Here is an 8,026-nt window from a genome sequence, read left to right as displayed (position 1 = left end):
TCTCCAAAAGAGGTAGAGTTCCTCGGATCATCACAACACAAGCATACCAAGTCTTAGTGAGAAACTAAACACGATACATGGATCATATGTACAGGCAGTAGCTGGGGTCAACAGTGGTGCGTCAAGAGACGATGCACAGTTGCATCACTGGCTCACTAAGCTGCTCCTATTGCCATTTAATCAATCAACCGGTCTACCATCGAGACAAACCTCACCACCATGAAGTACTGGCATACTCAAGAGGAGGGCACCTCACCAGGAAGCCGAAACCTAGACATTAGCACAACCATGTTGGACCTTGTACTGTTTGTACAATGAAAAGAACATTATGATTTTCCTAAGCAAGAGTTTCCAAGAATAGGAAAATAAATTTTACATGAATTTCCTCTCAGATTCTGAAGACCTCCCTAAATCAGAAGAAGAAATCAAGTAGATGTACCTAACACACACAGATACATGAAGATAGGATTGATAGATTGTGAATCAGTAGCTAACGTCTAACCATCTTGGAACACTGTCCCGCATGATGTCCAGCCACCACCCTTCAGCAATTCATCAAATGGCAGCCGCTTTTTAAATGGTACTGTGTAACTAAAATCGGCAATCCTGCAAACAAAATTGCAAAGACAAAAAAATCTTGGCAAATTTAGAGCCTAATGACATCAGTTTTTTTCTTCAGAAAAAAGAATAACAACGACAGAGGCAAGGTCATACATGTGCGCATGAAGACTTGTCTTCGTAGCCTGATTTGGTCATGCGAGTATGACACTTGTGTGAGTTCCAAACTTCTTTCACTCCTCGACTCATTGTCATGAGTTGCAAACTTGTATTTGCACTGATGTACTTTATGAAATAGGTACATATATACTACATGAGAGGTTGGCAAAGTCATGTTTTGTTCATTTCCTATTTGAAACAAAAAATTGTAGTGATCCTCTGCCCCGTGAAGTTTCCTCAAAATAAGGGGAGAGTATACATTAAAATAGCTGCCAACTAAGGAATTCACATAATACAAATGAGGAAGATATCAAGAAACAGTAACATCGCAAAATCTGGTAGGTTTTGCATTCATTTGTTCAAACTCATTGTGTACTCCTGCTGTAAATTTTAGAAGCCAATTGCAAGACTACAAACTGTATATTAACTCCTCTCTAAACAATGTTTTTTCTACAGTTTGATCGTTAGTTTTCTTCAGGAAACAATAGGGAACGATCTTGTTGGAAATATATTATGGTGAAATAAAACCATGTAAGCTATCTCCAGCTGGACCAAGCATCTGCTATGTCAGATGTCGTTAGACCATATAAACATAAAAGGTAAACTGAACCAACTAACCAATATTCTGCAGTAACTACTAAATTCGTGATTTGCAATCTAGTAATATTACTCCAGATCAGTAGTAAACTTACCTTCCTGATCAGTGTCACCTCCAGATCCACGACAATCACAGGTCCCATCCTCTTTATTCCCACGAGAATCACAGCTAGCCAGTCTTGTCAGAGTGACCTCCTTATAAGATCCAGCAGCACATCTCCCTGTGCATCTGCATACAAAACTCGAATCAATCAGCTGGAATTGGTGACTTAAAAGATGATCTAGCTGAAGAAGAAGATGAATTCATCCATGTTTGTTGGTGAAGTGATGAGTCCATGGATGGAATCATTGGTACCTCGGAGCAGGAGGCGTGCATGGCGAAGTCGTTGAAGCAGTCGACGACGCACTGCTGGATGTTGAGGGAGAGTGTGTCCAGGGTGCTCACCATCGACAGCAGTAGCCCCGGCTTGGCGGCGCAGTAGATCTCCACCCGGGTGTCCTCCTCCTTGCACTCCACCTCAAACTTCAAGCACACTCAGTCGGTCACTGATCACCATTTTAAGCTACATCAGCAATGGCGCTCTGCTCCATTGGCGACTAATGTTTGTGAATGTGCATATGGAGCCCTGAGCAATGGCGTTCACAAATAAAACAATTGGAGAATGCTTTCCCTGAGATGTGCAATCTACTTCTGCAGGTTTTCAGATAGAAGCAGTAGCAGCAATATAAGGGCTCAGCCGAATCAACTTCTATAACGAACAAACAGATCTCGATTGAAACCGTCGAATTTACCGGCACCGAGCAGAGCAGAGCTCGGTCGCTCGAAAACATGTTTTAGAGCCTATGCACCCGGGTACTCCTTATCTAACCACTCATTCCTGCATCACGATTCGTGCAAATAATTTTCTCTTTTTTGTTTCTCTCATATAGAACATGTATTTGTACTTCAACTTTGCAGCACAACAAAGCTTTCTATGTAGAATGTGGGATAAAACTTACAGATTTTTTGGTCCAACATAAATATACAAAATGAGATTTGTTTGATTAAAAAAATCTTATTTTTCATATTTATGTCGGACAAAAAAATCTGAAAGTTTTATCTCACATTCTAGTTATAAAGTTATGTTGTACTGCAAAGTTTGAAGTTCAAGACATGTTTTATATGAGAGGAACAAAAAAGAGAAAATTTCATGTAATAAGGTAGTTGTGTAGCACAAATCTCAAAGCAACATTGGAGTGCTAGGATAGTGAGGCCCGGGTGCATAAGCTCACAAAAGGTCGCTTGTTAGAAACTAAGACGAAATCGTGCGCGCGCACGAGTGCAGCTCGAATCGTAGACCAGAGGAGAAGGAGGCCCCCGGTCAGATCAAAACCGTTCGGCGGCGAAGAAAGAGGGAGACGCAGGGGTACCTTCTTGCAGGTCAACGGGGAGCGCGAGGTAGTAGATGCATTCGGTGCTCCGGCGGCGGCGCAACTCCTCCTCGTCGACCGGCGCGTGCCGCATTCTACCTCCAGTCTTCGTGGCGAGTGGGTCTGAGAGAGGGGGGGGTGAGGAGGTGGCGTGCGTGGTGAGGAGGTGGCGTGCGAGTGGGTCTGAGAGAGAGAGGGGGGTGAGGAGGTGGCGTGTGTGGGGAGCAGGGCGGTCGTATCTCGCGATCTCTTCCTTCGTCCAGAAGAAAGAGGGAGGAAGTGGGTTGTGGGGCAGGGACGAAGCCAATCTATGCCTATCTCAGCTCCTCGCGCAACCATCCAAAATCCGACGTGGCATAGCCGAGAGGGCGCCCTTTGCGCGACTGTTATTGGGTTTCATAGGCCCTTCATTTATCTTAATCTGATGGATAGGATTGGTTGGTACTCCAACGTTGGTGTTTAGGAGTACCACCGCCAGTCAGCCCGAGCATTTGTCCGCAGTTTGAGAGGTCCGGTTGGGTCGATTTTTCTTTTTACCGGGTGACCTACCCGAGCGTTTAAGATGGGTATGGGGCGGTCTGAGCAGGCTTGGGCGCGTCTGAGAGATGGACGCGCCCAAGCCTGCTCAAGCCTGCTCAGATTTATAGGGTGGATATGGGGCGGTCTGAGCAGGCTTGGGCGCGTCCATCTGTCAGGCTTGGCCCACCACGTGCCCCACGAAAAACCCCAATCCGAGCGGCGAGCTCAAACCCTAGCTCACTCTCTCTGTAACACCCTCGATGCGACTATAGCTCCCACGTGTCGAGGCACGACTTAGAGACATAATCGCATTGAAGGCATATGTCGCAAGTTAGGCAATCTTCACAAACATCCCATGTAATTTAATAATAAAGGGGAGATACATAGTTGGCTTATACTCGCCACGTCAATCAAGTACATAAATAACATTACATCATCCAAACACTCATGGCCCGACTACGGTGCCAAAATAAAAGAGAACCCAACATGCGACACGGTCCCAATCACCCCCAACTGGGCACCACTACTGATCATCAGGAAAAGACACGTAGTAACGCTGAGAGTCTTCGTCGAACTCCCACTTGAGCTCGTACTCGTCACCTGGAGCGGAATCACCTGGACCTGCATCTGGAGTTGTAGTATCTGTGAGCCACAGGGACTCAGCAATCTCACACCCTCGCGATCAAAACTATTTAAGCTTATAGGAAGGGTAAGGCAAATATATATGTGGGGCTGCAGTAAGCGACTAGCATATATGGTGGCTATCTTATTCGCAAAAGAGAGCGAGAAAAGGAGGCAAAGCACGAGCGAGAAACTAGAGAGCAACCTGCGCAAACATTACTCCAACACCGTGTCCACTTCCCGGACTCCGCCGAGAAGAGGCCATCACGGTAACACACTCAGTTGATTCATTTTAATTAATTAAGGTTCAAGTTATCTACAACCGGACATTAACAAATTCCCATCTGCCCATAACCGCGGGCACAGCTTTCGAAATTTCAATCCCTGCGGGGGAATCCCAACTTAGCCCATGACAAGCTCTCACGGTCAACGAAGGAATAGACCTCCTCCCAAGACGTTCCGATCAGACTCGGTATCTCGGTAATTCAAGACAACTCCGACAATGGTAAAACAAGTCCAGCAACACCACCCGCTGTGCCGACAAATCCCGATAGGAGCTGCACATATCTCGTTCTCAGGGCACACCGGATAAGCTAAGCGTATGGGAGCCAACGTAACCCAAGTTGCCGAGGGACGGCCCCGCACGGTGCTCTAGGTTGGACCAACACTCAGAGGAGCACTGGCCCGGGGGGGTAAAATAAGATGACCCTTGAGTCCGCGAAACCCAAGGGAAAGGCTAGGTGGCAAATGGTAAAACCAAGGTTGGGCACTGCTGGAGGAGTTTTATTCAAGGCGGACAGTCAAGGGGTTCCCATTATAACCCAACGGGAACATAACACCGATATGACGGAAACTAGGGAGGCAAGAGTGGAACAAAACACTAGGCGAGAGGCCGAGCCTTCCACCCTTTACCCAAGTATATAGGTGCATTAAGATAACATGGCAATATAATGATACCCCAACAAGTAAATAAAAGATGTTCCAACAAGGAACGGCTCCAATCTTCACCTGCAACTAGCAACGCTATAAGAGGGGCTGAGCAAAGCGGTAACATAGCCAATCAACGGTTTGCTAGGACATGGTGGGTTAGAGGTTTGACATGGCAATTTGGGAGGCTGACAAGCAAAAGGTAGGCATCGTAGCATTGGCATAGCAAAAGAGCGAGCAAACTAGCATAGCAAAGATAGTAGTGATTTCGAGGGTATGATCATCTTGCCTGCACAGTTGTCAGAGTTGACTGGATCCTCAAGAGCAAACTCAACGGGCTCCTCGTTAGCGAACTCGTCTCCCGGCTCTACCCAAATAAGACAAACAAGCAATAAGGACACAATCAACCATGTGCAAACTCAATCAACACGATGCAAAGATGATATGCTATGCGGGATGCGATGCGGGATGCCAAATGCAAGATATGACAGGAAAATATATGAACCTGGCCTCAACTTGGAATTCCAAGTGTGCCACTGGAAAGATGAGATGAAATCGCTTGAAAACGATATAAAGATCAGCGGAATCGGAGTTACGGTTTGGAAATGGCAAGCGTTTCAAAAATGACACCGGTCTGCGATTTACAGCAAGTAGGCATCTAAATGCAATCAGATGAACATGCTACAGCACCCAAACATGACAACAAAATGCATGGCAGGGATGCACACAAGATGCTTAACAAAAGACTAGCACTGAGCCACGGCCAATTCATCCATTATGAGGTTTAAACAAGCATGGCAAAAACGCAAATGCAAAACAGATCTCAGACTTAGCGAAGTCAACACTTGTCTGAAATTTCAGATCACGAAGCCCTCTTCGGAGCAACAAAACAATATGATACATGACCTGATTAAGACAAGTAAGAACAAGGCATGGAGCTACTCAACAAGCTTAACAAAAGACCCAAAGTGACCTGGGGCCAAAAGGGTTCACAAAATATACTAACGGGCACATGAACATAGCTAAAAACACAATCAGTTTTTCAGACTTAGTGAAAACTGAGACATGCTGAAACATAACTCACGAAGGCATGTAAACGAGCTCGATGCACTCACTACGGTGCAAGTCATGGCAAGGCAAGCATACACCCATTAAGAAGGCACAAAATACTAGCTAAACATGGCAAGAACAATGGCATAGCATGCACGGATCAACTACAATAGCATCGGCAAAATCGCAAACGAGTTGACGATCTGCCCAGATTCACAACGAAGCAAAAGTAGAGCTCGATTGACTCACGCTAGGATTCTTCATAATTGAAAACAAAGACATGGATGGATATAGCATAACAAGATTAACAAAACTCCTTTACTGATCATCCTCAAAAGAGGCACAGATCACTAGAAAACAAGCTGAACATATGGCATCATGAACTAAACAATCCCAGACTTAGTGAAAACTACTAAGTCCCTGAAAACTGATTTACCGGGTGCCTCACTTTGCAAGCTTGCACAAGTCACCACACAAATTCTAAAAATGCATGGGTTGCACCTCTGGAAAGAAGACAAAATCCTTAACAAAACATATGAAGGACTCACAGGCATATCATGCACACAATAATCATGGCAAAAATGACAGAAGTCTAAGATGAACTAGCAGATCTGACAAATAACTCACGAAGCCTCCTTCTAACAGCATTTTGGGCATCAAGATGAACTCCAATGAAAATGACGCAATGGAAAGAAATGATGTACTCGTCGAGACGAACATTTTGATATGCTACACGCCCAAATTAGAGCTACGGATGCAAAGTTACGGAGCCGCGAACATGAGCATGTGAAGTAAAAAAATCTGGGACTAAAAAAAACTACCCCGGATCAGATCTAGGGTTCCGGGCACGCAACTCGAGGCGCGGCCGGATCTGCACTGTAGCTCCTCGCCGGAAATGGCGCCTTGGCCGGAGGAAGACGGGCGGCCGCCGGAGGGAGGCCGCGGCCGGTTCGGATCCGGGCGACGGAGAGGCCGGCGCGGCCGGTGGCGGCGATGGCGGCGACCGGGCGGCGGGCGGCGCGGCGAGCTACGGCGGGCGGCGGGGCGGCGGCACGCCGGCGGGGAGGCGGCTCGGGCGCCCAGGCGGCGGCGCGGGGGAGCAGGCGCGGGGAGGCGGGAGCCTCGGGCGGCGGCGGCGACCGGGCCCGCGCGGGCCGGATCTGGGCCCCGCGGGCCGCGCAGAGAGAGAGAGCTGCCGGGTGAGGTGGCGGGCGCCTATTGGCTTGGAGCGGCGGCGGGGATGACGTGGCGCGACGCCACTGGCCGGAGCGAGGTGGAGGGCGGACGTGTCCGTCGGTGGAAGAAACGTCCGGGCGCGAAGTGGAAGAGGACTAGGGCTTGTACCGCGAATGTTTCGGAGGGGATCACATATATATAGGTAGGGGGAGCTAGGAGAGTCCAAATGAGGTGCGGTTTTCGGCCACGCGATCGTGATCGAACGCTCTAGGACATGGAGCAGAGTTTGGTGGGTTTTGGGCCAAATTGGAGGGGGTGTTGGGCTGCAACACACACGAGGCCTTTTCGGTCCCTCGGTTAACCGTTGGAGTATCAAACGAAGTCCAAATGATACGAAACTTGACAGGCGGTCTACCGGTAGTAAACCAAGGCCTCTTGGCAAGTCTCGGTCCAATCCGGAAACGTTTAATCCCCACACATGAAAGAAAGCTAGAAATGACCACCGGAGGAGAACGAAGCGCCGGAATGCAAAACGGACAACGGGGAAAATGCTCGAATGCATGAGATGAACACGTATGCAAATGCAATGCACATGATGACATGATATGAGATGCATGAAAACGAAAAAAACACACAGAGACAAAGACCCGAACCTGAGAAATAAATATAACTTAACACCGGAAACGGCAAGAGTTGGAGTACAAATTGGGAAAGTTATATCTGGGGCGTTACACTCTCCCTCTCTCTCGTTCCGTCCACTCCTCTCCCTCACCCTTTCCGATCCGATCCACTACGATGAGCAGCTCCAGTAGCAACTCCGGCTCGGAGCTCGACTACGAGGAGGAGATGGCCCTCCGCATTGCACTAGAACGGTCCAAGGTGGAGACCGGCGGCAGCTCCGGATCTGGAGAGTCGCCGCACCTCCCGCACGGGCGTAGCGCGGACGCTGGAGCTGGACCCTCCCGTCCCACGCGCAGCGACACACGGTCAGCATAGTCCGTGCCGGCCC

At 48.2% G+C, this 8,026-nt stretch overlaps 1 long non-coding RNA gene across 2 annotated transcripts; it reads right to left on the bottom strand.

Moving 5' to 3' along the window:
• Positions 1 to 364: 364 nt before the first annotated feature.
• LOC125549568 (uncharacterized) lies at positions 365 to 1,994 on the bottom strand. Of its 2 annotated transcripts, none has more exons than XR_015617863.1 (4): positions 1,670 to 1,994; positions 1,410 to 1,543; positions 715 to 906; positions 365 to 606 (listed from the first exon to the last, which is right to left on the bottom strand). It is a non-coding gene; the product is annotated as an uncharacterized LOC125549568 (long non-coding RNA). The 2 variants fall into 2 exon arrangements; XR_015617862.1 differs by having other exon boundaries at positions 715 to 867; positions 1,670 to 1,992.
• Between the last annotated feature and the right edge of the window lie 6,032 nt (positions 1,995 to 8,026).

Source organism: Triticum urartu, chromosome 3A (genome assembly GCF_056163025.1).
Source record: "Triticum urartu cultivar PI428250 chromosome 3A, HENAU_Tu73, whole genome shotgun sequence".
Classification (NCBI taxonomy): Eukaryota; Viridiplantae; Streptophyta; class Magnoliopsida; order Poales; family Poaceae; genus Triticum; species Triticum urartu.
The sequence above is the reverse complement of the archived record's forward strand: the minus strand, read 5'-3'. Positions and strand labels throughout refer to the sequence as shown.